Raw genomic sequence first — 26,944 nt, 5'->3', positions numbered from 1 at the left:
GTCAAGGAATTTAATCAATGTTGTTGTCTTTGGCTCTACAATTTTGCATTGTTCTTGTACAGACAGAAATGTAAATAACTAGTGTTAGTGTGTGCATAGGCATTTTTTGGCATGTATCACTAGTGGGTGGATGGATGCATGAATAAATGCTGGGTGGATGCATGATGGATGGGTGGATGGATGGATGCTGGATGGATGTTTGGCGGATGGATGGCTGGATGGATGCATGAATGAATGATGGATGGATGCATGATGGATGGGTGGATGGATGGGTGTGTGGCTGGATGGATGGGTTGGTGGGTGGCTGGATGGATGGGTGGATGGGGGAATGGGTGAATGGATGGATGATGGGTAGGTAGCCAGGTGGATGTATGGATGGGGGCTGGGTGGGGGATAGATGGATGTATGGATGAGTGGGTGGATGGATGATGGGTGGTGGATAGATGGATGGATGGATGGATGAATGGATGAATAGATGGATGGATGGATGGATGGATGGATGGATGGGTGTATGGATGGGTGGATGGATGGATGGTGGGTGGGTGGTTGGATGGATGGGTGGATGGATGGGTGGCTCGATGGATGGGTGGATGGATGGGTGGATGGATGGATGGGTGGCTGGATGGATGAATAGCTGTTGCAGTTTGGTCCAAAGTAATAGCACACGAGAATAAGAGTGAATCCATCAATTTTTAATTGCATTACATTGGATTGATATCACAGAAATAGATACAAAGTAATAACAACACACGAGAATAAGGGGGGGAACCGTCAATTTTTATTCGCATTAAATTGAATTGATCTCACATTAATGGATACTTTGGATTTAGGGCATTACTGACATTATTTAACTTGTATTTACACTGGGAAAAAGGACACCATGATTTCACGTTTAGCATTCTTGTTTGATGTTAAACTGAAATTTCCGCTGGAACATTTGCATCTTACATTGATAGTATTGTTTATTATACAAATTACCTGTGATAAACAGAAACGCACACACATTGTTAGTGGAAGGAATTAAGTATATGTGCAACGGAAGCTAAGTAGTCACTAACTATAGACAAGGGGAAAAGTTTGAGTGCTGCCAATAGGTTAGCCGACATTTCCTTTGTGCGCTGGTAAAGCCGTGGGTTTAAAGTACATGCTAACGATTGTGACATGCGCATTTCCTGGTAGCTTTGCTCCTTTCGGAAAATCTCTACAAAATGGTAGAAAATAGGGTGCGGTTTGCTAATACTTGTGTTTAAAGAGTTGTGCCGACCCTCTATGGAATTGTTTGTCTTTGCTCCTCCCTCTAAGCAGTTCGAGTAGCAGTTCCACCAGTCCACAAGAAAACGTGGTTTCCTCCGGTGACCTGACCTGCTTAGATGGCCAATCCATGTGTCTTCAAAATAATTTAAAAATTGGTGCCAATTTGTCTTCATTTGCTATAAAGTACTCTGACTCTGAAATCGACGTGTAGTACTCGTCTAAACTGTGAGGAGGAACAAAGCAAAGTGCAGTTAGTTTTTTAAGCTCAAACTGTAGTTTGCTGTCAGACGCATAATCCGCAATTAGGGATGTTTTTTGGATTTTACGCCAAAACGCCTGAGAAAAGTGGAAAAAACATCCTTGAATTTGGGAATCCTGGTACAATTTGGTTATTGTATTGAGCATTGTTAATTCAAAATCCATGAAGACTTTTCTCGGACTTTTGTTTGGAATTTCTAATTTTAGGACTGACAAAAATTCCGTATATGTTGAGGATTGTTTGTCTGGCAGTAAACAGTATGCTAAAGGAACTACTGTGCTGTTAACGTAGCCGTGAATAGTGTATATTTGGGTGAAAGGGGTGGGCGTACTTTTAAAAGTACCATCCATCATCCAAACATCACTGTTCTCCAACCTACTTAGATTACGGGGGGTACTAAATATTAAAATACGCTTTAGAGCATTTTCATTGTCATATAATTTAAACGGTTCATTCGCAGCTGTAAGAGAAAGGTCACAAGGAATTGGTATGTCTGAAAATGTTTGTGGTGTAATGCGCTTAGGATTACTTGCTTGTTTCTTACGTTGGATTATTCTACGCAAATTTGGAATAGTGGGCATACTACTAGCAACATGTTCAGGAATTGTTTGGGATACCTCCCTTAAAATAGCAGCACACGGGTCATTGGAGTTGCCTGCAATCACTTTCATTTCATTTATCGATTCTCTCACTTCAATTGCAGTTGCAGAGGCAGAGTGGTTACGGTTGGGGCTTCTTAAAACAGACTCACCCAAAGTAACCGCTCGGCCTCTGCAATGGCTGGAGTAATATTGGACACACCTCCAATGACCTCATGTCTCCGATTGTCTCTTTTGACAATATATATAACCACTGTGCTTTAGTAGACGGTTTCCTTGCCTGGAATTAATATGTATTTGGCCATCTTCAGTTCAGACATTTCCTGCTAAAGAAAAAAAAGGGAATCATTTCCAAGACACAAACAGGGACATTAATAGATGTTGCAATTCGCAAAAGGTTTACACAGTGAATATGCTGTGTACACAGGACTCATTGCTTTCTGCACTATCTTGTTTCAATTTCCACAATATATGCTGCTCCTTTGGGCATGTCTTTATTATAAAAAGCCAATGTGAGTAAAAAATCCTAGGCCATCCACAGGATAAGTGACCATAAAGGCTAGGACCAGTGGAGAAAAAGAATTATCGAAAACTAATGTGTATATTAAAAAATATATATATTTAATTAGACATAGATAAAAATCATATAGAGACTCAAACATATAAGTCAAACTATATGATACAGTAAAATAGTGACATATACAAATCTTGAAAAAATATATCAAACACATTCATTAAAAACAAATACATCATAGTAACAATGTAAATCACGACTGATTGTAACGATTATACATGAACAATTCCAAAATGACAGTTGCAATTACTGAGAAATTATTAAAGGGACTCGACGCGCATTTCGGCAGTAGAAGAACTGCCTTCTTCAGGAGTCGTTGATGAAACTATTTGCAGTGTTGTATATCATTCCATTCGTTACAAAGGGATTGATGATAACTTCCTTTTTTTTAAAAAGACCAAAAACACAGGGCCACTTGATAGGACTAATACCTATTGTTTTCACAGCGTGGATAATGTGGCTCACTGTATCGAGATATTTCGCTTCATAGTAGTGTCCAAATAGTGTGCCTGCTGCATACCTTTTGGAAATGTCCAAACACTCTGCAGTATGTGCACTTCACTCACCTAGCTGGACACTTCTTGTTGTCAACCCAGTGAGAGTCATCGCCACACCTATAGCAACGTTTTATTTCGTTATTTGCGTTTTTGTTGTATGTAGGTTTGTTGCTTTTGTTGCCCCATGTTTGTTTTTGGTTGCGTTTATCATATGTTACTCTGTTTACAGTACCACTTTTTTTCACTGCTCTCCGCTTTGACAGCTTTTGCACAGCGTCCAGTTAATTTGGCCTTTCTTGCCACGTCTATTATGTTTTGAAGGGGGTACTCCCTTTTAGCCCATAAACTGTCCTGGATGTTTGCATTTGTTCCTTGCATTACGATTTGATCCCTGATGAATTCGTCATGCAGGGTTCCAAAACGACAGTTCAATGCTAATTCTTTGAGTGTGGACACGTAGTCGTCGATTGACTCTTCCTTGCCCTGCTTCCTGTGGAAGAATTTGTACCTGTCCACACCCACACACACATTGGGCTTATAGTATGTATTAAGGTCATCAATTGCGCTTGCATAAACATCATCTTCACTTTCCCCTCTAGACTTTTTGTTAATACTGTTATAGACTTTTATTCCACCTGCTCCTAGACAATGTAGTAGGAGTTTGTATTTCTTTTTAGATGTGAATGCATTGTCCTCCTCAAATTGGGAAATGTAATTGTTGAAATACTCTCTCAATTCCTCCCATTTTAGAACGGGTCCCCCCTTACCTGGTAGGACGGATTGTGGGGGAGAGAGATTCCACAGATAGCCAGAAGCCTAATTACTTATAATAATCTTCTTTTTTTATGGTTCTGTATAGTTTGATTGTATTAAAGGACTATGAGCAATGTTCCTTCTGTTTGATACTCTAATTTGTTTTCTTGTAACCTTTCCTTGTATTAGAGAAATGCTGTATATTTTTATCTTATTTTGTTGGTAAGCGCTTTCTTTCTGAACCTGCTAGTTTGTGCTGCCTTCTGATGCTTGAAAAATCTTTATTTCTTTGTTTAATGTCTTAGAAAACATTGTGCACGAGTGCGCAATGTCAGGATACTGAAATTGACTTGTTTTATTTGTTTACCTCTTATCCAAAATGGCCGCATGTTTTCAGACGTCATATGTCATGTGGAGTGCTGAACTACTGACCTGATTCTGCTTTGTTCTCCACGTATTTGCGGAGCGCGCCACTAGAGGCTACATCAGGAGCTGACGTATGCACAGCTGACGGCTGGTGAGTTTGTTTATCTGTCACTGGTTTGACAGGCGTTTACTCGTACTAACTCTTTCATCAATGCTTTAATGCGGCTTATTGAGTTGTGCTAACATATACTACGAATTCAGTCTATTTGAACTTGCTATATCTTTGCAATTTCCTTCAGTTCAGTTCATGTAAACTCTTCATCGTGTTTTAAATTAATATCCTCCACACGTATGTTTTTGTTCTTGTTATTTTTCACTCACCTTATTGATGTATTTTCATGTGATCCTTAACTGCATGTATTCCTCACATTTTCTTTGTACATTTTGTATTCCTGTTACTTCGTCTTCCTTCATGAGTTCGCATACGTTTTCTTATGTGGGTTCCGGTGTTGGCCCTCGTCGCCACTGTAAAGAACTCCACATCCGCATTCAAGTTGTAAATAAGTTCTTTATTAGAAAGCCAACACAGCTCCGCAAGCGGAGCACAAGTACGTGCAGCTGCCTCGGATCACCAGCTATCAACTGTCAACATCAACTGACAGCTGGTGAGCAGATCAGTCGGTACGGTGTCCTTGCAGGGACACGTAAATGCCAGAACCACTACAGTGCCGCAGGGGGTCACACACATAAACCTAACAGGCAGACGCCTTCTTTGATCTCCTAAGACCAATGTTCCTTTTTGTCCTGGTTGCTGAGATATTCTCAAGAGCAAGTGATTTTCTTCTAATTCTAATTGGAACTTTTTTCTGGTTTCTTTTAAATTCTAGATCTGCTCTGCTGATACCAACTGCTCCGGAAATTCCCTGACAACTTTAGCTTACAATTAGGGCCTTTCTTTTATGGAAACAAGTATCTGCTTCACCTTGCTCATGATCTTTTTGAGTATACTAAATAATTGATTTGCTGCCTGGATTATATTCAAATATGTTGCATCCAAGAAAATAATTATTTTACTTAATTAATTTGATCTGAGATGTAATTTTACTAATCTGCTAATAAACCTTTAAGGTTTGCTATCTACTCTTCACTGTTGTTTCTACGGGGCAAAAGCTACTTCACTGTCAATGAAATGCTAACAAATGTTGTTTTTTCAGCGTCAGTTTGAGATAAAGACCCCTCTGGGTGGAGATAGAGAAGTTTTGAGATTAAGCCAATATTAGCGAGGCGTAGAGATCATGCTTATCTCTACTAATCTCTATGTCAGAGAGAGACAAGTGGCTAATGTGCTTTCTAATTGTATCCTTCATGTCATGTTGGCATTCCAGAAAGAGGGAAAGATAATCAGGATTAGTACAGAGATTGGTAAGTTGTTTTCGTACAAGCTGTTTTCTGTCTTTCAGGGTAATTGAAGTGTTGTAGGTGGTTTTTAGCCCTGTACTGTAAGAATTATAAATGTCAGCTCAGGAAAAAGCCAATCATAAGCCTAGTCTGGGCATATCCAAGGCAAAAAAAAACTTTAACTTTGCACATGAACATTCCAATTCTGAAATATTTTTTAAAACGCTCCTGTGAGATGTACAGAATCTTGTGGAAACTGCAGCTGTCTTGGGCAAGACCTGTTTTTAAACTTCATCTGCCCAAGAACCCTTGCTTTTTATTGAGGAACTTAATTGAGAGAGGAGCTCCTCACCTGTTTTCCAGTCCGGTCTTGACAAGGGATTTTCAACTTGAATAGCTGCATTTTTAGCAACTTCAGTGATCTAGTATCTTGGGCTGGACTGGCCATAGCGTGCACCAAGTGTTTCCCCGGTAGGCCGCCATGGTAGGGGCCGTTTTTTTTACAGGGCCGGATTTGCAGCATAGCTGCAATATTGCCTCCTGTAACAAAATCGGCCTAAACTGGCTATGGCAAATAGCTCGGCCGCAGCCCCAACCCCATGGGGGGCTGGCCAAGCACTTTGCCAGGGTTTGTTTTGATTCCCAGTCCGACCCTTCTAGTATCTCAAGGACCTGTGCGAGAAAGAACAAGAGAGAAAGCGTAATTTCCCGAAGTACAGGCATTCATGTACCAACAGCAAAAGCTTACTGTTAGATTTAGTTAGGTGTTGCAGCAGCAACTAGGAAATCTGCAAGGCAAAGAACATATTGTAGAACTGTTTCCCAAATTGTGGGTAATGACCCACTTGTGGGTAATGATCCAATTTTTTGTGTATCGCAATAAATAAAGATGATACAGGAAAATGTACTTGCCGTGAATAAACTGCTGCACATACCACCGTTGTAGTCAGGGTATCTGTTGATTGAACCCATTTACAATGAGTAAATGTTGGTGTGACAATGATGCTTTAAAAAAGCCCCATGTAACGTAGGGAAGTCAAAAAAGCCAACAACCACAATGTAAAGAAAGAACCTGAGCACACCAATATATCGTTTTTTAAAAGTTTTATTTAGCACAAACTCGACCCGAAGGTATTGGAACACTCTACATGAGCACCAGTTACATTACATAAGTACACATTTGTGTGTGGCAGACATGGGGAGATTAAGTGATTTGCTCAGAATCACAGGTTGTTGAGCCAACGCCGAGGCTCGAACCCAGTTCTCCAAATCTAAAGTCAGCAGCTCTGGCTGTTAGACCACATCCTCTCCTCATTTAGAGGGTACAAAAGGAATTCTCAATTGTAGTGTTCGGATATTTTGTCCTATTTCTGAGTGATGGTGACTTTAGTCTACTACCATCTTGGTATAGTGGATAGATCCCTATTTTCGGCCTATTCTTAGGGTTAGCCTACTGACTTTGGCATAATAACATGCCCTTTCATTACTTTCGGGCCTAAAGGCCTATATTAGAGGGTATATCATTTATTCCTGACATCATATTACCTATTGGGAGGGCTGGCTTATGTATCTTGATAGAGCTATGCATCTCTTTCATCTTTTTCGGGCCTACAAGGCCCAAACGAGTGAGACCCCATTTTCCTTTCTGCCTCGGCTGCTCGAGGCACTTGTAGGTCAAGAGTGATGTTTTAGTTATGAGCTGTTGTTCACTGGAGAGGAACCGGTCAGAGCTGGCCCTTATCGGAGGAATGTAAGTAGAGCTCGGGTTTTAGACGAAACAGCAGCTGGCCACTGTGGGAGCGTCGGAGGCCCAGAGCCTAGTACAGGAATCTGGTGGGCGGCAGGTTACTGTCTGGAAATTTCTATGAACAAAGAGCTCTTTATATTATCGAGGTGTAGAGAGGAGCAGTTGGCAGTTGACATTTGGCAGTTGCAGATGACAGTTGGAGTTTGGAACGATCGAAGGCCAATGATCTTTTGGAGAGACTGAAGTTACATCGTGAGTCAGTCTGTTAGCGCAGTTGGAGATAGTTAAACGTCAGAGTTAGAATAATCAGAGTGAAGAAGTTAGTTGAACAGATGGTTTCCAGAGCGGCTGAAACTATATCATTAGATTGAAGTCTGGAGGTGAAGACAGTTCGTAGGAGAGAGGAAGCCAGTGCAAAGTGATCAGTGCAGAGCTGAGAAACAGCGAAGAAGACGAGAGAAGGGTTCCAGTGCTTTAAAGGGGCATAGCGGTGCAGACGTGTATCCGTGGGTGCAGAGTAGAATCTGAGATGAGCCAAGGCACAGACGAGAGAGGGACCCAGATGACAGCTAGAACCGGACTCCGTAATTATAAGGTGAAGTCTGTCCTGCTATTATAGTGTACGAATATACTAACTCTTTCCTTTACTTTTCAGGCTATGCTTAGACTGTTAGGTAGTATTGTGACTTTATAATATAATGTTTTCTTTGTCTGTTATTGTGTAATAAAGGGACCCCAGTTTGTAACGAACATATATATTTGAGTATTGTTTCTATGATAAAGCTAACCTTTCTTTACAGCCAGGTGCCAGCGTATGGAAGGATGGGCGATTCCCTTTCTACAGGTAACTGATGCTGGAGATTGATGTGAGTTTTATGTCAGGGAATAATTCTTAAGTGTAACAATTTGGCAGTTCTTGTGTGAGAGGATCGGATCTCCTATCTATCACATGTGGGATAACAATTTATATAAGATAGAAGATACTCCCAGTAAATATTAGGTATCTAGAAACTTCTCCAATAGAAAGAGAGAAGAAGGTATTTATAGGACAGTGAGATCACTCAAGATAGGGCGTTAATGAGAGCACCAATTGGGATTGGTGTGTAATGAGATTGCTCAAGATAGGGTATTAGTGAGAACACCAATTGGGGATGGTGTGTAATGAGATCGCTCAAGATAGGGCGTTAATGAGAACACCAATTGTGGTTGGTGTGGTAGAGTGAGCTGCTCTCCACTATGAGAAGGAGGGTGGAATAGTCCGGGCCAGATTGTCGCGGGGCTATAAGGTAATATAATAGGATGAGACATGGAATTCCGTAGTTATTAGTGACTATTCTTAGTAATCCCTTAGATCTAGCAGTGTTTTTGATGATATAAGCTTGTATTTTGCGAGTGCCCCATTCCTGTGGTAAGTACTCAGGAACCATTGTAAATAGGGTCCGGGAAGGGATGGTGTTACGTTTTGGCCGGGTTGGGTGTATCTAGGTGAGTGGGTGACTCTTGGTCTGAGAATCCGGTCATTACACCAATGAAACGAGTAATTCCATAGGTTATAATTAGTGCACTGAAATAAATGACATAAATCCAATATATATCTTTAACATTTGTGATCTCTCCTGAATTCTGGAATATATGTGAAATACATGTTTCTGCATCTTTAGACATCTCCCCCAATCTTTATGGACATCTCTTTGTTTCTTATTAATATATACTCACTTGTTATTTGCTGTTTACTTTTTATTTGCAGTTTACACGAGTTACCACCCTATCACTTCTGGATATGTGGCCACCATCCTTTTGAATTATTGTTTTGGCATGTTTTTGCTGGTAGTTTATACCATTCTGGTCACTAAGCTCTTTCCGTTTCCACCAGAATCGACTGAATCTAAACACCAGAATTCCTATACTTGCTCATCTTTTCTACACCTGGATCTTGCGTCTTCATAAATGTGATTGTGTGGTATATCAATAGTGTTTTTGGAGTTCTGAATGTCATCTATTGGATGTTTCATCAATTCATGTTGTTTACTATCAGGCTTAATGTTATACTGCAATTATGTGCATAATATCATAGTGATGTTTTCCACTATATCTTTTTGCAACCTTGAAAAATCCCTTTTGGATGAAACATGATGTGGATGTGGACTTTGAATGTATATAATTTATATCATTGCAGTAAGTTTAGACCTATCAAAGTACTAATGTTGTTGGAATTCCTTTTGTAGCATTAAATATTTGTGTGCTCTGATGCTTTATTTGTATGTGGTTGTCAATACATAAAGATGCCTGTAAATTCTGTATTTACCTTGTCACATTTGCTGCTCTTCAAAGACAAAGATTAAATGTCAGGCTATGTCTTCTGAAAAACTGCTGCTTATTTTTTAGCACGGTGATTGGTGTTTAAAAACGTATTTTACCTTGTGGTCAGAGAAAAAAAGTAATATAAATTATATGACAGGCCTGCTGGGCTAAAGGGAGTGTGAAAGGAAAGGCTGTAGGATGCATTGTTGCGATACACAAGATTCTAATACCTGTAAATGAACTATGCACATTTAGCAGTTAGAAAAGCAAAAATCTAGCACAATTTTTTGAAATTCTGAAATGTGATAAAAACAAAGATTTTTGTAGGATCAAAGCACATCAAGGCACTTTACTTGTTGATACACAAACGATAGATATAGCTATCAATGAAACACGATTTCCACACATTATGATTTGTGTGCAATATAGTTTTATCAGTAAAACAGCATTTCCGTGCAAATAGTGTGGCTAGTTCAATGGAAAATGTGTTATTTGTGAATGACAGTGCTCTACCGAACAAAACTTTAAATACATAAAAAACTCCTCTGCCTTATGCCAATTAAAGCAAGGTGGGTAGTGAATGTTTTTTGCTTTAACATTGGTTTGTGGTTCTAAGCTGTTTGGGAAGCACTGATCTAGCATTAACTCTAAGAGAGATAAAGAGGTTAAAATAGACCCTTTCTCAGCCTCTAGTAATACATCAGATTTTTTTTTGTTTTTTTCTGGAGTGTTATATAGTGCAAACTTGACCCGAGGGTATCAGAGCGCTTTACATGAGTACCAACCAGTTGCCTTACAAAAGGACACCGTCATTTTCTTTTGTTTTGTTTGGCACAGGGAGGTTAAGTGATTTGCCCAGAATCATAGGATGTTGACAGTATTGGATAGGTGGGCGTACTCACATAATGTGACATACTTCATCATCCTTGTAAGATGATACTACCAGTGCGGATTTGACCCCAAGGGGGACTGTCTTGATGGAGTTCTTAGAAAATATTTATCTGGACATTTATCTGGGATCCAGTATTTCTAATTAAAATTGCTTGGGATGAACCACAAGAAATGCTAGGTGGTACCCTATGTATAAGTAAAAATACTAAACAAGTATGTTCAGAATCCTAGTGGGTACCATGGTCTTGGATACCTCTGTGGTGCCATGAGGTTTCTGCCCACAGTTAGCTTTAAAAAGGTCTCAGGATATCATCAGGGCTTTTATAAGGATCCCTATGTTAGTCTATTTTGTGAATGTACAGGAAAATACCTATCTCTACTCGTTAAATCAAAGGTAATTTATCTAATCCAGAGAGACCCCTGCCTCATGGTCTGTCAGGGGTGGGTGACTCCTATTGTCACACTGTCATCAAGGAGATTCATCCTCCGTATTCCTACCCTGACCCCAGGTACACCCGTCCGGTAGCTACTACCAGATTGCGGAACGTGGGGCAGGATAGGAAACACGTTGGCACCACAGATGTACATAAGGGCCATGGTACACAATAAACCAGTACGTGCCAGATTATGAGCAATTACAGGCTGATTTACACACCCTATTAAAATGGTTTTCTCTGATGATTTTCTCATGCAATTTATTAGTGGCCCAGAATGAAAAATAAGGAACTTTTTCTAAAAAATCACAAACATCTTCCTCACAAATGTGAGAAAAATGTATGATATGTTGTGGAAAACTTGTTCTTCCAACAGCACTAACTGACAGTTGATTCCTCATTGTTTTAATGTTGGTTCACCACAGAGTTGTAGTTAAGAAAAACTACAGTGCTGACATTCTATATTCATGACAAAAGTGAGGCTCAGCTACATATCATAGTGCTGGAATCGGTATCAATGAAATTAAAGCTTTTCCTATGGTGCAGGTTGTATTAAATGAGCAATAACGATTAATACAGATCAGAAACTAACTATTTCAAAAAATGAAATGTCATTTATAGCATAATATATTTGAAAGGCCTAAAATAGTTAACAGGAAAGATCTGTCCCTATGCCCTCTTTCAATATTTCTTTCCTAAGACTATCAACTCTTACTCTGAATACCTCCCTAACTGTAAAATGACATGCAAGGCTGTTTGGAATTTCATGTTTGCCTCTTCCACTTCGTTTGGTAATAGATGCATTTTTCTGAATAAGCATTGACTTCAAAATCTTTTTTATTGTTATTTAAATATAAGTAAATGATAAAAAGACCTTTACAAATATATATTTATTGTCTATAAAACAGCCTATCTTCATATATTATAAATGACTACAAAGATAAATGATTAAAACATATTTTTAAAAGTATTGTAAACCAGACAGTACAATGATGCAACTTTTTATAACTGTCCTGGACAATACATCTTACACAGACAGGAAACACTTTAGCTATATAATAGAAACACAAGCAAGGTTTGTTTTTGGGAACTCATTTAATTCAGTATCATTTATCAAATGACATGAGAAGCATTTTCATATACGTCTTTACCTTCTCCACAAAACAGTGAATGATTCCACAGCTGTCTTCTCCAGCACCATGCCTCCCAATTCAGGCCCATTCTGTGTGCAGGGTGAACACTCTAGTTCTTTATTAGGACTCTGCGATCATCACAGTTCCTAGGGGAGGAAGGTGTAGTGGTATGTGGGTCAATACTGCAATTAGAATTTCTCTCAGGTACTATCTATGAATCTCATGTTCCCTTTGTCAGGTGGCATGTTCTGAAATGACTCCCAGTGTGTGCCTGAGCATCTGTGCAAACAGGACTGCCATGGTGTCTCTGCACTCACGGCCACCTGGAAGGTGTGCTGTCTGGAGTAAAGGATGAGAGTGTCAGCAAAGATATTGTAGAATGCAGGCTGAAAGATGTCAAACTTGGGATTCTTTCCTTGTCAAGTGACTGCCATGGCTTCTCCAAGATGATGGTCTATCCATCGGATGTTTTCTGAAGCCTCCAGTACAAACTGATATATTGTATTTTTCCTTTGATATCAGTTTCTCTTAGACCCATATATAAGGAGGCAATTCTAAGTGAAGAATACATCGCAAGCATTTGTTCCATTATTATTTAATTACTTTTTTGTACCCTTGCTTCCATCTTTTTCCTGTTATTTGCTGCTTCCAGTGGGTACTTTCTAGTGGATTTACTTCTGGAAATTGGACTGACTATATTCTCCTTCCTGTCTTCAGTGGGAGTTTGGTTCCTTGTTATTCTCTTGAATACGAATCAGTATTTTCAGCTATGGTTCATAAAATTGTAAAACATTTTTCCCCTTTGTGTTTTTTTTTCTTTTTGGGACCCTCTTAAGGGGATATCTGACATCATTCATACATACTATACAAATAAGGGTCGTCCTTTCTTTGAGCAGTCTAGAAGGGAACCTAAAGGACTGTCCATGAATTCAGTCCTTGAAATCTCAGAAGAGGAGCATTATTTTGACCAGTAATAGCACATTTGTGTATATACTATAGTATGTCTTTATCATATAAAGAACTCGATTGTTTGATGTGGGATGATATGAAAATTGAATCCTTATTTGCATTGTGAAAGTGATTTTTTATTTTGGAGTCACATTTGATATACCTTCAGAATATCTTAATTTCGGACTTCCTGACATGTGATGAAACTCTGAATCTTTCTAAAACTGAAACACAACATTTTCTTTAAAAATAATTTGGGTCTGTTATGCTTCTCACACAGTTAGTACCTACCTTATGTTTTATGAGAACATGTCCCCTAGTTCAAAACACATTCAACAAAGTTATTTCATAAACTGGAAATGTAATAATCACATATTAGTATATTAAAGTTCACCGGGGCAATGAACATTAACTTTCCCAATCTACATCGCTCCCATAAAACAATGCATGCATTAAAGGGAAATAAATAGCAAAGTCTTTAATGTGATGTGGATCCTTTCCAGTCCTCAAATTAAATTTACAATATGTGCAAAAAATTAAAATGTATAGTCCGTAAAGGTTTAGTCTGAAAAAATACTGGGGAGTGTTTTCCAAAGCACGAATGGACTCCTACAATGACTTCTCTTTTTTATTTCACACTTCTGCTGACTCTAAAAGATGGTCTCAAAACAGTTTCAAAAGTTTTCCTTAACTCTGGCAACAAGGTCCTTGCTTCAACAACAATGTATCTTTCTTGCCAATAAAGGATTCACACAGAATGTGTACTTTGTGGGTTCAAAATGGCCTCTCCCGCTCAAAAGCCTCCTGAGAGTCTGTAACTTCAAGTTAAATATAGCTTCCATGACTGTATTTAGGCATCTAGCCTCTCTCCAAGTGGCACTAACACTCCATGCTCAACTTCAACCTTTCCTTCCTCTGCTTACACACAATTTGACAGTTCGGGGTATCACACTATGTAGCTTTTTGAGCGGGATTAGGTGAGTGCAGGTCAGAGATCATGAAAGTTTAATTCCAGATGTCGTCAAAAGGAGTTCAGGAAGAGATAATTTGTATATGCATGGGAGATGGTTTGGTTTGTGCACAGGGTTTTGAAATTAGAATGCTGCTTTAATTGTAAGTATTGCAGCGCAATTAGTACGAGGGCTATCTTGCTGATTCCTATGAGCCAAAGGTCAGCCAGACTGTATAGTTCTGTACTTTCAGAAGTTTGCTCATGATCTTGACTTTAAGCATTGCATACTGTGCCTTGAATAGTAGGAGACAGAAATGCCCACAGCATGGAAAGGTATGATTTTCTATGATAAGTAAAGAAGGATGGTGATTTTGTGATTAAGATAAAGGTGGTACAATAATTTTGGCTCCATTGTTGAACTGACAATTAAAGGATACCAAGAACTAGACAGAACGCCGTAGCACAGGTTGAACCTAACTTAAACTGCACAAGCAGCACTGTGTTAATTTGAAAAGGTTTGAAGACTAGGCTGTTGCCTGAAGCACCACACAGCCTGAGTTTTTGTATTCTCATAAAAAAGCTGAATTTTGACCAGCAGTTTGTGAATAGGGTAGAAAGGCATAACCCATTGTAACAATAAACAGCCATGCCCCATGTATTTGTAAAGATAGTGTAAAAGAAGGGTATAGAAGATACATTTGAAAATTGCAGAAATGTCTGGTACCATATGGACCTCTCCCTGGCCTTGGCCTATGGTGTTGAGCAACTCTTTTATGATAATCAGGGATGTGATTGTACATCCACTGCAGGGGCAAAATTTCAACAGAAGTTTCTGAGAAGAACATTTGCTTACAATGACAATTACTTTAGGGTCTCTGCCTGCCATTTTAGGCCAGAGATGCATTTTTACACATCTGGGATTATCCTTTTTCCTTAATGTAGCAATGTAGCATGTTTGAACCGCTAAGGCAAGGTTCCTCATAGTAGATAAGACATTATAACTGATTTTGATGAGTCTGACAAGGTACAGCAATCTTAGATGTACCACATTTGTATTCCATGTAACTGTTGGTTAGGAATAAGGTTTAAAATAATTAAGGAGCTTGGTTATGTCTGTTATTGTAGCTGGGGAATATTCCCTGGAAAGTGTTGTGGTTTCTCATAGAGGGACTCGAGAGGATGTTGTGTTGAGGAAGGACATTTTGGTAACAGTTTTGTTATTTACGAATGTCACAATGTCATTGCGGAAGATTTAGATAGGGTCATGGAAGAGACAGCTTGAGTAAGAACTAATCAGTTCTCTTTATACAAAAAGGATTTCCATATGAAATGTATTAGTTCCCAAAATGTGTGACAGATAGTAGTCTTTGCAATGCATCTACGAAGCCTGACTTACATTCTCAGTGGTGTATGCAGCTGAACTTTGATGTCTGCAATCTACAGCTTTCTTCTTTGGCTTTTCATCATCTAGAGATCATTAGTAAAGCATCTGCTCACTTGTGCTTTGATACATTAGGAGTTTCATTGCTCAATTAACCACCTGGTCGAGGACCCAGGTGTCAGGCTTCATTTCCAGTGTAGTCAGATGTTTGGGGCAGAGCGGGAAGATAAACTCCACAAAATATTTAAAGAAAAGAAACATTCTTCTTTCTTGAATCATGCTTCTTTTAAGAAGCAACCTTTGAAAACTAAGTTTCCATTCCATCAGCTCTCTTGGAGGCAATAACCACATACTAATGGGCAGTTTCAGACCTGTAGGGTCAAGACAAGTAAGCCAAGTCTCCCCAAAACGTCGGTAATAACTATATAGAAGGTCATGAGAGTGTGGTAGGAGGTTAGATCCAGCAGTTTCTCCCGGCCTTGGAGGCATCTACCTCAGACACTTGGGTGTTAGGTATCCTGAGAGAACGGAACAAAATTGAATTTTTGGCGCTGCCTCATCTGTCAGGAGTCTATCTCAGTCTGTGGCCATCGAAGAAGGAGAAGAGGTTGGCTCTGGCTCAGGGCAACACTCCGCTTCTGCAGAAGGATGCAATTCTGGAAGTTCCTCTGATGGAAGGGGCAAGGGTTTTCATTCCAGCATCTTTCCTGTGGCAAAGTCCACTGGAGGTTTCAGGATTGTGTGGAACTTGAAGGCTTTCAACATGTTTGTTCAGTCTCTGCTTTCAAGATGGAAACTCTACAGAGAGTGATTCAATTGGTAATCAAGGGTCATCTGATGTGCACCTTGGAACTGCATGATGCGTTCTACCATGTTCTGATTCACCCTCAGTTTCAGCAGTGTCTTAGATTTTGCATACAGGAGATGCATTATCAGTCCAGGGTGCTACTGTTCATTATTAAGTCGGCTCCCAGGGTCTTCACGAAGATGGTGGCACCCTTGGTGGCGTTGGTTCATCTGCTGGGCATTCACTTGTATCCATACTTGGACAATTGGCTCACCCATGCTCCATCAGAGAGGCAGTTCCTTTTTGATTTGGTCTTGGTATGTTTGATGGTCCAAGCTCATTGGTTTCTTCTCATTGGAGGGAATTGTCAGTTGGTTCCTTCCAGAGATCTGAATTTTATAGGGGCTACGTTCAATACAGTTCTGAACAGGGTGTACCTTCCTTCTCCCAGAGCTGCAACCTTGAGGTCTCTCACCTTGAGGGCAATGGGTTGCCACTCCTTTGCAGTCCATCAATAGTTGAGACTTCTGGGGCCCATTGGCTGCAGCTGTGTTTATGGTTCATTGGGCACGTTTTCATCTTCAACCTCTGTATGTTCATCTTTATTCATTTTGGCATCCAAAGACGGTAAACTTTGACGGTTTGGTGCCAGTGACTTTGAGGTTCATTGAGGTTCTGTGTTGGTGGACTCTGCAGGAATCCCTCTCCAAAGGCATGGCATTGCAGCCGAATCCTCCTTCGGTTCTCATGACGGATGACAGTTCCTGTGATTGGGGGGGGCTACCCTAGGGGACAGCTCACTGCAGGTACAGTGTTTGTTGCAGGAGGGCCGGCAGTCTTCCAGTAGACAAGAACTGATGGCTGTTTTCCAAGCTATGATGGGGTGCAGGCTCCTTTGTGTGGGTCACAATCTGGTGGTCTACCCAGACAACCAGGTTACTGCAGATTATCTGACCTATTGGAGGGGATCTAATCCAGTTCCCTGAATGCTGTGGCTACCCTGCTTTTTCAATGGAGAGAGGTTCATTTACAGTCTCTGGTAGCAGTCCACGTCGAGGGTGTGGACAATTGGGTGGCGGATTCTCTAAGATGTTTTTTTCCTCCTTCCCAGGAATTGTCTATGACCAGGGATGTCTCTCTTCAGTTGTGTGAGATGTTTGGTGTGTCTTTCCCAGACCTCTTTGCTTCTTGGCCCATTGCAAAAGTGAACAGGTTTTGTTACCGTAGCCCGAAGGAGGGGAACTAGGGTGTGGATGCATTGATCCTTTTATGGCCGGATCAGGTGTTATATGTGTTCCTCTCGATTCCTATGTTGCTGGTGAGGTTGCTGGGGGAAGCAAGAGTTCTGCTGGTGGTAGTCCAGTGTTGGCCCTGGCGCCCGTGGTTCCCCAGGCTTAAATTTCTAGCAATTCAGGTTCCATGGATGATTCTGTGTTCCCCCTCTCCTCTCCAGTCATCTCCCTTCCTGTCTCTACAGAGGCTGCATCTCTTGGTTTGGAAGTTGAGAGGAGAGGATTACAGAGTATGGGAATTTTCAGGCACTTAACCTTTGCTATGCAGCAGTCTCACAGGCCATCTACCTTGAGAGGAATTAGGGTAGTTTTCAGGATTGATATAAACCTCTCCAGACTTTACCCTCTGACCTGTAATCTGAATGAGATTCTGCCGTTTTTGTGGGAAGGATTTGAGAAGCGTTTGGCTGTTTCTGATCTGCGTGCCCAGTGGACGGCGATTAAGGCTTTTCGGTCCCCTTCAGGGAATTAGGCATAAGTTGAGGATTTGGTGGTGCTGTTGTTGCATAGCTTTTGTCTTTCTCATCCATTGATAAAGCCTTTGTTTCCTTTGTGGGATTTGCCTTTGGTTTTGAAATCCCTGGTTTCTGCTCCTTTTAATCTTTGGAAATAGTTGTTAATAAGTTTGTGACTTTCAAGGTTTTATTTATGGGGACATTGTCTCTACCAAGCACTTTGGGGAATTGGGAGCATTGGGAGCATTGATGTATAGATGACTGTTTGGTGTCATTATTCGTTTGGATTCCTCTTTTTAGCCAAAGGCGGCGTCTCAATTTTGCATGAATCAGGAAGTGATTCTTTCCGCTCTGTGTGCTGAGTCAGATTCTTCCACATAGGACCAGTGGTAATTGTTCGATGTGAAGAGAGCGTTGTTGGTCTATCTGGAGAAAACAATTTCTTTTTCGAAAGACAGACTAGTTGTTTGTTTCTTTTGTTGTTTCTTCCTGAGGGCACAGGGCTTCTGTTTTGTCCATAAGTAGATGGATCAAGCTGTTGATTTCTCTTGCGTACTCTTTTTCAGTGTCTCCTCCATGTGCAGGGGTTCTCTGGAGGTCCAGCCGAGGGGTGCTTCTACCTGAGCAAAATTGAAAGGGGTGTCCATCTCTACGATTTGCATGGCAGCTACATGGGCTTCCTCCAATACCTTTGTTAAGCATTACAGGTTGCAGAATGTTTTATGTGATGAAAAGTATTTTGGTTTTGATGTTTTACATTCTATTGTTTCTATAATTGCCTTGTTGCTCTCTGAATAAATTACTATGGGGAGCTGCAATTGTTGTGTTGGTATCTTTGTGTAGTTTATTTTTTCCATATGACTGCCGGGTTGCTCAGCTTGGGTATTCTCACTTGCGATGAATGGGACGAGGACAAGGGGGATCTGGGGTTATTGTCCTGTTACTTACTGGTAATCTTAATTACTCCAGGTGTCGTCCCATTCATCCTGCCCCTCCCTCCGGGACTACTGGCCTTCATATGGGGGGAGCTTGTTAGTGCAGGAGGAATGCTGGGCAGTGATGAATGGGACGAGGACAACAGCACCAGAAGTAATAAAGTTACCAGTATTTAATGGGACATTAGCTGGTCTACCAACTCACATACGTTCAAAATGTATTGCACAGTGACCTGGTGAAAAGGTACATTCACATGGTGAGCTGGAAACCCTTTCCTAGAATAGGTTTCCAGTTCAGGTGTGACTGCTTTCAACAACAGGGCTCAATTTAATACATCCCCAAGGCACAGGGCAGGAGTTTGTTTCAGATGAGTATTATTTCTTGTGGGGGTGGGCAGGTAGGTAGGGACAGCTTAGCAAGTGTTCTAAACCCCCACTCGACATGTCCACCCCCTTCTCTGTACGATCACACAGTGAAAGTTATCTTCAGGTTTGGCAGTTCTGTTTTAATGCAGCCCGCTGCATGCCTTCTTTGTCCTGTCCTGACAAAGGCTCTCAACGTTACTTTGAAGTGGCCACACAGCAGGACGCTAACCCTACACATAACACTTAAATTAATAAATAAACAAAGGAACAGTTGTCAAGAGCCCGCATAGAATGTAGAAGATATCTGCGAACATTATTATTGTTCAATTGTCCCTGCTCATGTAGCATAAGACCTGGCTATCGAGACGAACAAATCAACTGTTATCAGTGATAAAAAACTATAATATAGAATAGCTGCACGAACGATACATAGGAGGAATCAGTAACGCTGTAAATGTATACTCACCAGAAAATTAAATTTTTTATTTCCCCAATGATTTTCACAATAAACGTACATCTCACAAGAGTAAAGATGCGGGACTTTTTGTGAAAGTAAATAAGCGTTGCTGTCTTTTTTTCCGACCGTCAAATATATTGTGGGGGGTGCATGATGGTCTGTTGTCGTTCTAAATGCAGCAATACTGTAATGCCAAAGCAATTAAAATGTGAACACGAGGATGCAGTCTTAACTATGCTTAGGAGTCATCTGTCAAATCTACTTCTATTTCCATGAGTTACTGGTACAAGCTAGTTCCTTCAGCGGGCAACAAAGAATGTAGCAAACCTGCTGCACTAAAACAACCCTATTGAGAGGTCATGACTTTCACTTCTAAGTCTAAGTGGTTGTAATTTCTATGCAAGTAAGAAAAGGGACATTTGCAATCAATTCCGTTACCAAAAGAGACGGAGGGGCAGATTTACAATGCGGCGCACGATGGGGCAAAAACGGCACAGATGCGTGACGCATCTGTGCCGTAAAGGCGGCGCATTGCTGGAGTTGCGTGTAAAGCAAGCGCGATGCAGCTCCAGCAAGGCTCGGGGTGCCCTATCTGTCCAATGCTGCGTCAAGCCTTACGCCTGCTTCAAGCAGGCACAGGGTTTTGACGCAGCATTGGCCTAAAAGTGACTGAGTGAAATCTTGTAGATTTCACTCAGCAACTTTTGCGAAGCGCACCTGCCCCTTGGAACGCCCAACCTGCGCCGGAACGCCCACATGTGGCGCAGGGTTTTACAACTAGATGCGTCACGTTGTAAATAGGTCGCAGGGATGCGCCACGTTTATGCCGCCGTTGCGTGACGCAAACGTGGCGCAAGTCCAACATAAATCTGCCCCGGAATCTTTAAGCAGATTCCAACACTTTAAGACAACCCACGTGAAAGTTATCTGAATTCATCTTTCCCCACTACTTGTTTACTTGCGCTAGAGACAAAAATATGTAAATCAGGCTATTTTTCTCCGGGTAGTGCTCGAAGGTCAGCTTTGGTGAGGTGATGTATGGAATTGTTAGTAGCCTCGTGTGATTATGGGCTGGCCTGTTTCCCTGTGCCTTTCTCAAAATAGTTTTTCTTCCAAACTGAGGCTCGGAGTGCAGTGCTGAATCTATCCCAAGTGAAAGAGTAGCAGTAGTAGCGCACGAAACTCTTCTAATTATCATGATTTATTATATCTGGGACAAAAAAACATAAATAAGCACTGCTTTTTGTGTGTTCCCAGCCTTCTCATTAATAGTTTATTTCCGTCTCATCTGTACTATGCTTATGTTATATTAATTATGACAAATCCCTGCAAAAACCAAGGTAGTACTTATAAATTAAACCCATGCATTTCTTTCCAGGTGCAAAGCACAGAGTAAAAAACAAGCACTGGCAAATTCGAAATGGCGTGGCTCTTAAAGGCCGAGCTACTGACTTTTCTAATGATTTTCTGTTGGCATTCTCGGGCACACATATGGGCCAACACTGCCGTCGATGCGTAAGCATGCATATTTATTGATGCCCCCATGTGAGTGGTGGCACTTGCACGCATTCTTCAAAGCGTACTATAGCTATTTTTAATTTGCTGTTCTAACGTGGAAGATGGACATTTTAGAACAGTAAATTAGAAGTAAAAAACATTACAAAGGAAGAGTGCATGAGTGAGAAAGGAAGCACGCGGTCCAGTAGCACTTTGCAGCTGTCAATAACTTACAGAAAAAAAGAAAATGAAATAAAAAATAATATTAAAATTAAAACAGGACACAGGAGACGAAGTTGTGGTACAAAGCAATAGAAAGACAGTGTGGGAGGGTGCAGGGACAATTTGAAGCGGGAGAGGGCTAGAAAAAACATGCAGGCCCATGGAGTGCAGAATTCAGAAGCAGCAAAGGAATGGTATGGAATGGGGGCCATTCTGTGACCGAGGACATACCTGCTGCCCCGCTGACCTGGATAGCTGCTCCTGGGTGGCACACGCTGTGAGTCTCTCCGCCGCTGCTCTGCACCATCTTGCGGCCGGAGACTACAGCTCCCAGCGAGCTTTGCGGGCACTTCCAGTTTCCCGCCCTCATCGCCAAGCCCGGACTGGCCGTTGAGGGCACCGGGCAATCCCCCGGTGGGCCGCATGGTTGGGGGCCGGTTTTGGGCCCCTGGGGCCGTTTTTGTTACAGGGCCGTTATGCTGCAAAAACGGCCCTGTAACAAAAACGGCCGAAAACCGGCCCTGTGACAAAGCACGGTCGCACCTCTCCCCCCTCCCCTCTCCTCCCGGAGGGGGAGAAGGGGGCCGGCCGAGCACTTTGCCAGGGCCGGTTCTGGTTCCCAGTCCGGCCCTGCTCATCGCGCCCGGAGGCGCTACTAAAGCGCAGACGCTCCCTCGGTGTATGAGCCCCTTTATCCGAATTGGTGACATTACTTCACATGCATTTACACCACATGCTTTAGCTCAGCAATCATTGCTGTGCCATATATTTTACAATGCAGGGGTCTACAACGATATCTGTGAGAAAGCATTACCCATTACAACACAGTAACCATTATGACTCCAGGGTGCCATTAAAACCGGGAATGCATTTTAACAGTTTGCTTTGTAGAGGCCTTTGTAGTTAAATTTTCAACGGAGTGATCATAGCGGATCCAGGGCATGCATGATTGACAAATTTGAGGAAACAATGTTCCCTCCTTTTGACGGCAACGCGTCACCTATTGTGATGTATTGGTGAAGAGAGGGCCAGCGCCTCATGTACACGTAAGTGTTCAGCCACCTGACGTGTTTCCATGTGTGCTGCTAAATGCAGCACGGATGAAAGTGTGAGTAGGGCTGTTCCAGGATTGCTCCTATGCAGGTAGGGTAACCTTCCCTCACAGTAACAAGTCCCTCTTCACACAGACATTTTTGCACTCTTGTGCAAGTGTGCCTGTGTTTGCGCAGACTTGATGAATTGCACATAGTCGCTGGGGGACATGAATGGCTGCCAATGAGCATTGTACATATGATGCAGCACTGTGTTACAAGAGAGGATGAGGGTGGTGTTACACACGGAGGGCTAATGCTTCCCTCCTCTGATTCTTAGTGCATATCACCCTCAGTCAGGGTATGTCACAACACCATCATTTGACACTAACAGTCTCATCTAGTTGTTACAGTACATGTCCCATTAGTGTTAAAGATACAGTAGGTATGCGGTTCCTAATTACGAGACAGGGTAAAACTGGTTTTGCGTGGTCATGAAGTGTAGGAGGATGAGGATTCCTCCTCTTGGAATATAGGGCCCTTATACACCTGGCACGGTGTCATGCTTCATTATGGGCTGCTCCTCATCAAATCGGCGCTGCAATACCTGACGGGCCCACACAATAGAGCACCCTACCTGAGACATAATCTCAGACATGCGCCTTTGTTTCGTTTATGAGGGTGGGAGACCCATTGATTAAAATAGTTTTCGCTGGTACTCCCTTACCTGTTTTAAATTTCCTTCAGGTTATACACCTCTACTCCTTCATCTACACTGATCAGGCCCCTCACCCCCACAGCACCAAATGGCAATTTGGAATAAAAGATCTCCGCCAAAGAGCTCCTCACAGGGAGCCCATCATGCGTTGCAGCATCGACTTGCTGAGGAGCAGCCCATATGATGGCAGAACTACGGAGGGATATGGCAGAGCTTGCCAGGCACAAGAGGGACATTAAGGCAACCATTGGTCTCCCATGAAGACTGGACAGGTTGAGCCCTATCTCTCTCTTCTCCCTTCCCCAAAAGTTTCATCTTGTCTTTTAGATAGTGTTAGGTAAGTATTTTAAGGGTTAGGTAGTGTAGTTGTAGTGTAGGTCTAGTCAGTGTTAGATTTTATGGTAGTTTTAGATATTTATTAATGTATAGTATTTGGGGATTAGTTTCCTTTTCCTTTTGTGGGGGGTTGATGTCTTTATTGTTGAAAAAAATATATTATATATATATATATATATATATATATATATATATATATATATATATATATATATATATATATATATATATATATATATATATATATATATATATATATATATATATATATATATATATATATCTTTGTGTAGGTTAACTGTGTAGTCAGTTTATGTGTAGCTTAGATGTCTTTGTCCTGTCTCATGATGTGCCTTAAAGGTGGGAGGGGGATGATGTCTTAGATATGATGCTGCGTGTTTAGGATTAGTTAGGGTAGATAGTTGAGGTAATTGACCACTTTTTTCTAGAAGGTTTAGAAAATATTAGTAGTAGTAATGATAAGTGTTAGTTTAGGGTAGTTTATTTTTGGTTTGTACTTCAACAATAAATGGTTACAAGTTTTGACTTATGTCAGGGGTGATGTAGTGGAGTGTGGCCTTTTTACCCTGTATGCAACTCATACCATCACTGGACAATCTGTTGAGCATGTAAGTGTGGTCATGACATGTTACTGGCAGGATGGATTATGTCCAGATATCATAGATGTGAGCACAGTAAACTTACATGGATAACAGGATGACAAGTTGGATTTACGGCCTAGTCTAGGTCTAGTTCAACATCTGAACTGTGACTCACTGAGTTGGACAGCACATTGTTGCCCATATACAACACAACATAGGGACATGGCCCTGAGTGGATATTACATTTGTAACTGTTATCCATTATGAAAATGGATGTATGTGCCGGGTACCATAGATTTCCTCAAGCCCCTGCAAATCACTTGTTCCTGTTGCAGAGTCCATCTACAATGCACAGACCTTGGCTCAGTTGTTGCGTAGTGCAAGTGTGTCAGCTTCATTCGAATTATATGTTCATGTGCATGGAGGCTAGGGGTGGGCAGAATTTGTGAAGTTGCCCTACGCAAATTATCGCGAAATTGGTCTAATTTTCCGCGAGCATGTGGAACTTTTTGCGAAGACGTGGAGATTGCTTTTCCCGCCAGTTCGCTATGTGTTTTTGCGCGCTTGCGGGGAAATATATTTCTATCTTGGCCATGCGGCCGCTAATGGGCGTGGCCATCTTGCTCGCAATGCTTATTTCTTGTTCTGGGTCGAATGACGTGTTTGCGATCGCTAACACTTGCGGGATAGCGCGACCGGCTACCAACAATCCAACATCTTGTGGCACATGCGAACGGATAGGAAAACTCGGCGGTGAATGCAGGGATCCAGTAAGTCGCTACCGTGTGAGGAGAACGCATTTCTAACGCACGAACAAGAAAATGCTTCCGCTTTCACAGCGAATCGCAGAAGTTTTGCATCTCCACGTTCTCCGCGGTACGCGGAAACGCCCAAACTTCGCAACTTCCGCGAGCGGAATCGAATTTGCCGCCCAGGCCTAATGGAGGCTCAACCTCAGGGACATGCAGGAAGGTATTGGTCGGTCCATTGTGAATGGCATTTGGCAGAACAGTGGGCCTGAGTCACAAAAGTCATCTAAGAGTAAGTCATTACTTTACGATTTCTGGTATTCACAAATGGCATTTAGGAGTAATACAGTTAGGTATAATGACTTAATTTCTCCTAAATGCCTTTTGTGAATCATTAAAGTTGGAAAGTCATGATTTTGTCACAGATACTGTTATTGTGTGGGCACACTATTCTGCTGCACACATGAGGGGAAATGTTGCATTGCTTCCTGTAGTGCCAGTGTCATAGCCAATTCTCCCAGCTGTTACTTTTGGCATTGACTCATAGTGATGCCACTCTTGAAATGGTGGCATTGCATCGGACTATATGCTAAGTGCAGTGCACCACACATCCCTAGACACATTGCCCTATCCGCTCACAGTGGTCACAGCATGAGAGGGTTCCTATTTTTGTAAGCATTGTTCGTCCAAAGTAAGGGGCTGACTGATGCCTTGCACTTTGGGGTGAGTCCTTATTGCCAACTTTACTTTACTGAGGCAGACATTGTGCTGGTAATCATTAATGTGAAAATGGTGTGCACCATCTTGGGATGTTACGTGCAATGCACACCATCACAACAGGCTTTGCCCACCCCGTAGAGTGTGAGTAGATATGCCAAGTGATAATTTTGAGCGATTGCAAAGGGGGACACTACTTGTGGCCTACAACAGACTTGGACATATTTGCACACATGCCTATTTCCTTAACGGATGTGAGGCTAAGTTGGGATGCTGCTAGATTGTTGTATTGGAGCAATGAGGGCACAGCTAGTTAACACAAACCAGGTGATCTCACTGCCTATCTGGGTCACAGTAAAACATGTCCACTTCTCTTATTTGCCTTGGTGTACCTTGTGGTGGGTTCATTGACCCTACATTTTTAGAGAATCCTATACTTGATTGATCATGGACAACACACATCTGTGTGAGTTAAATATTTTATTTACACATCTGTTGACATTGGTGAAGAATGGACCAGTACTTGGCCAAGGATTCCCCACATTCCATAGATGCCCAGTGGAGGGCCAGTCCGAGTGCTTTTGTGCTAAAATGTACAGAGGAAGAGGCGGAGTTTAGTCTTCAGGCTGATTGCAGTATCATTGGGAACAAGATATAATTTTGCAGTCCATGTCGAGGTCCAAGGTGAGCATCACCGAGTGTATCAGGGGACAGTGGAAGATGATGTTACTGGCCATGATTCTGAGCCCAGATCAAGGGAGAAACAGGCCATTTGGCATAGATGAATGCTGCCATTTCTTCTTTGAAAAAATGCAGATTCATCCCCATCTTTGTCCTCTGATGTGTCATGTTTCTCACATGGGCTAGGTGGTAGATGGGCTGCAGCACTGTGAGGCACTGACATATAAGGGAGCGGAGATGTGGATGTCGAAGGTGCATCAGCATTCATCTGTGCCAAACCTTGGTGCAGCAATGCGGTGATGATCAGCTGCAGGGCATGGAAGATTCCAGCTACATTGTGTTGTTGTGCAGCCATTGGTTCCGCTTGCATCTGCTCAATGCTCTCCATTATTCATCGCATGCGGGCCAACTCCTGGCTGCCATAGCTGGAGCCACTCTGACTGGACAGTAGTTCTTGTCTCTGAGTCATGACTCCAGCAATGTCAGCCATGGAATTTCGGAGAGCATAGAGCTGACTGTGGTTGTCTGTGATATTCTGTAGGTGGTCCTGAATGGGACTCAGACACCCATGTATGACATCAAGTTTGGCAGCCTGGCTGTCAAACCCCCACC

The 26,944-nt window shown here is 41.8% G+C and overlaps 1 pseudogene; it reads right to left on the bottom strand.

Moving 5' to 3' along the window:
* Positions 1–1,007: 1,007 nt before the first annotated feature.
* Positions 1,008–26,720, bottom strand: LOC147751219 (uncharacterized; annotated as a pseudogene).
* Positions 26,721–26,944: the final 224 nt, after the last annotated feature.

Source organism: Lissotriton vulgaris, chromosome 1_1, assembly GCF_964263255.1.
Source record: "Lissotriton vulgaris chromosome 1_1, aLisVul1.2, whole genome shotgun sequence".
Lineage (NCBI taxonomy): Eukaryota > Metazoa > Chordata > Amphibia > Caudata > Salamandridae > Lissotriton > Lissotriton vulgaris.
Note: the sequence above shows the minus strand (reverse complement) of the source record. Positions and strands in the feature narration are given on the sequence as shown.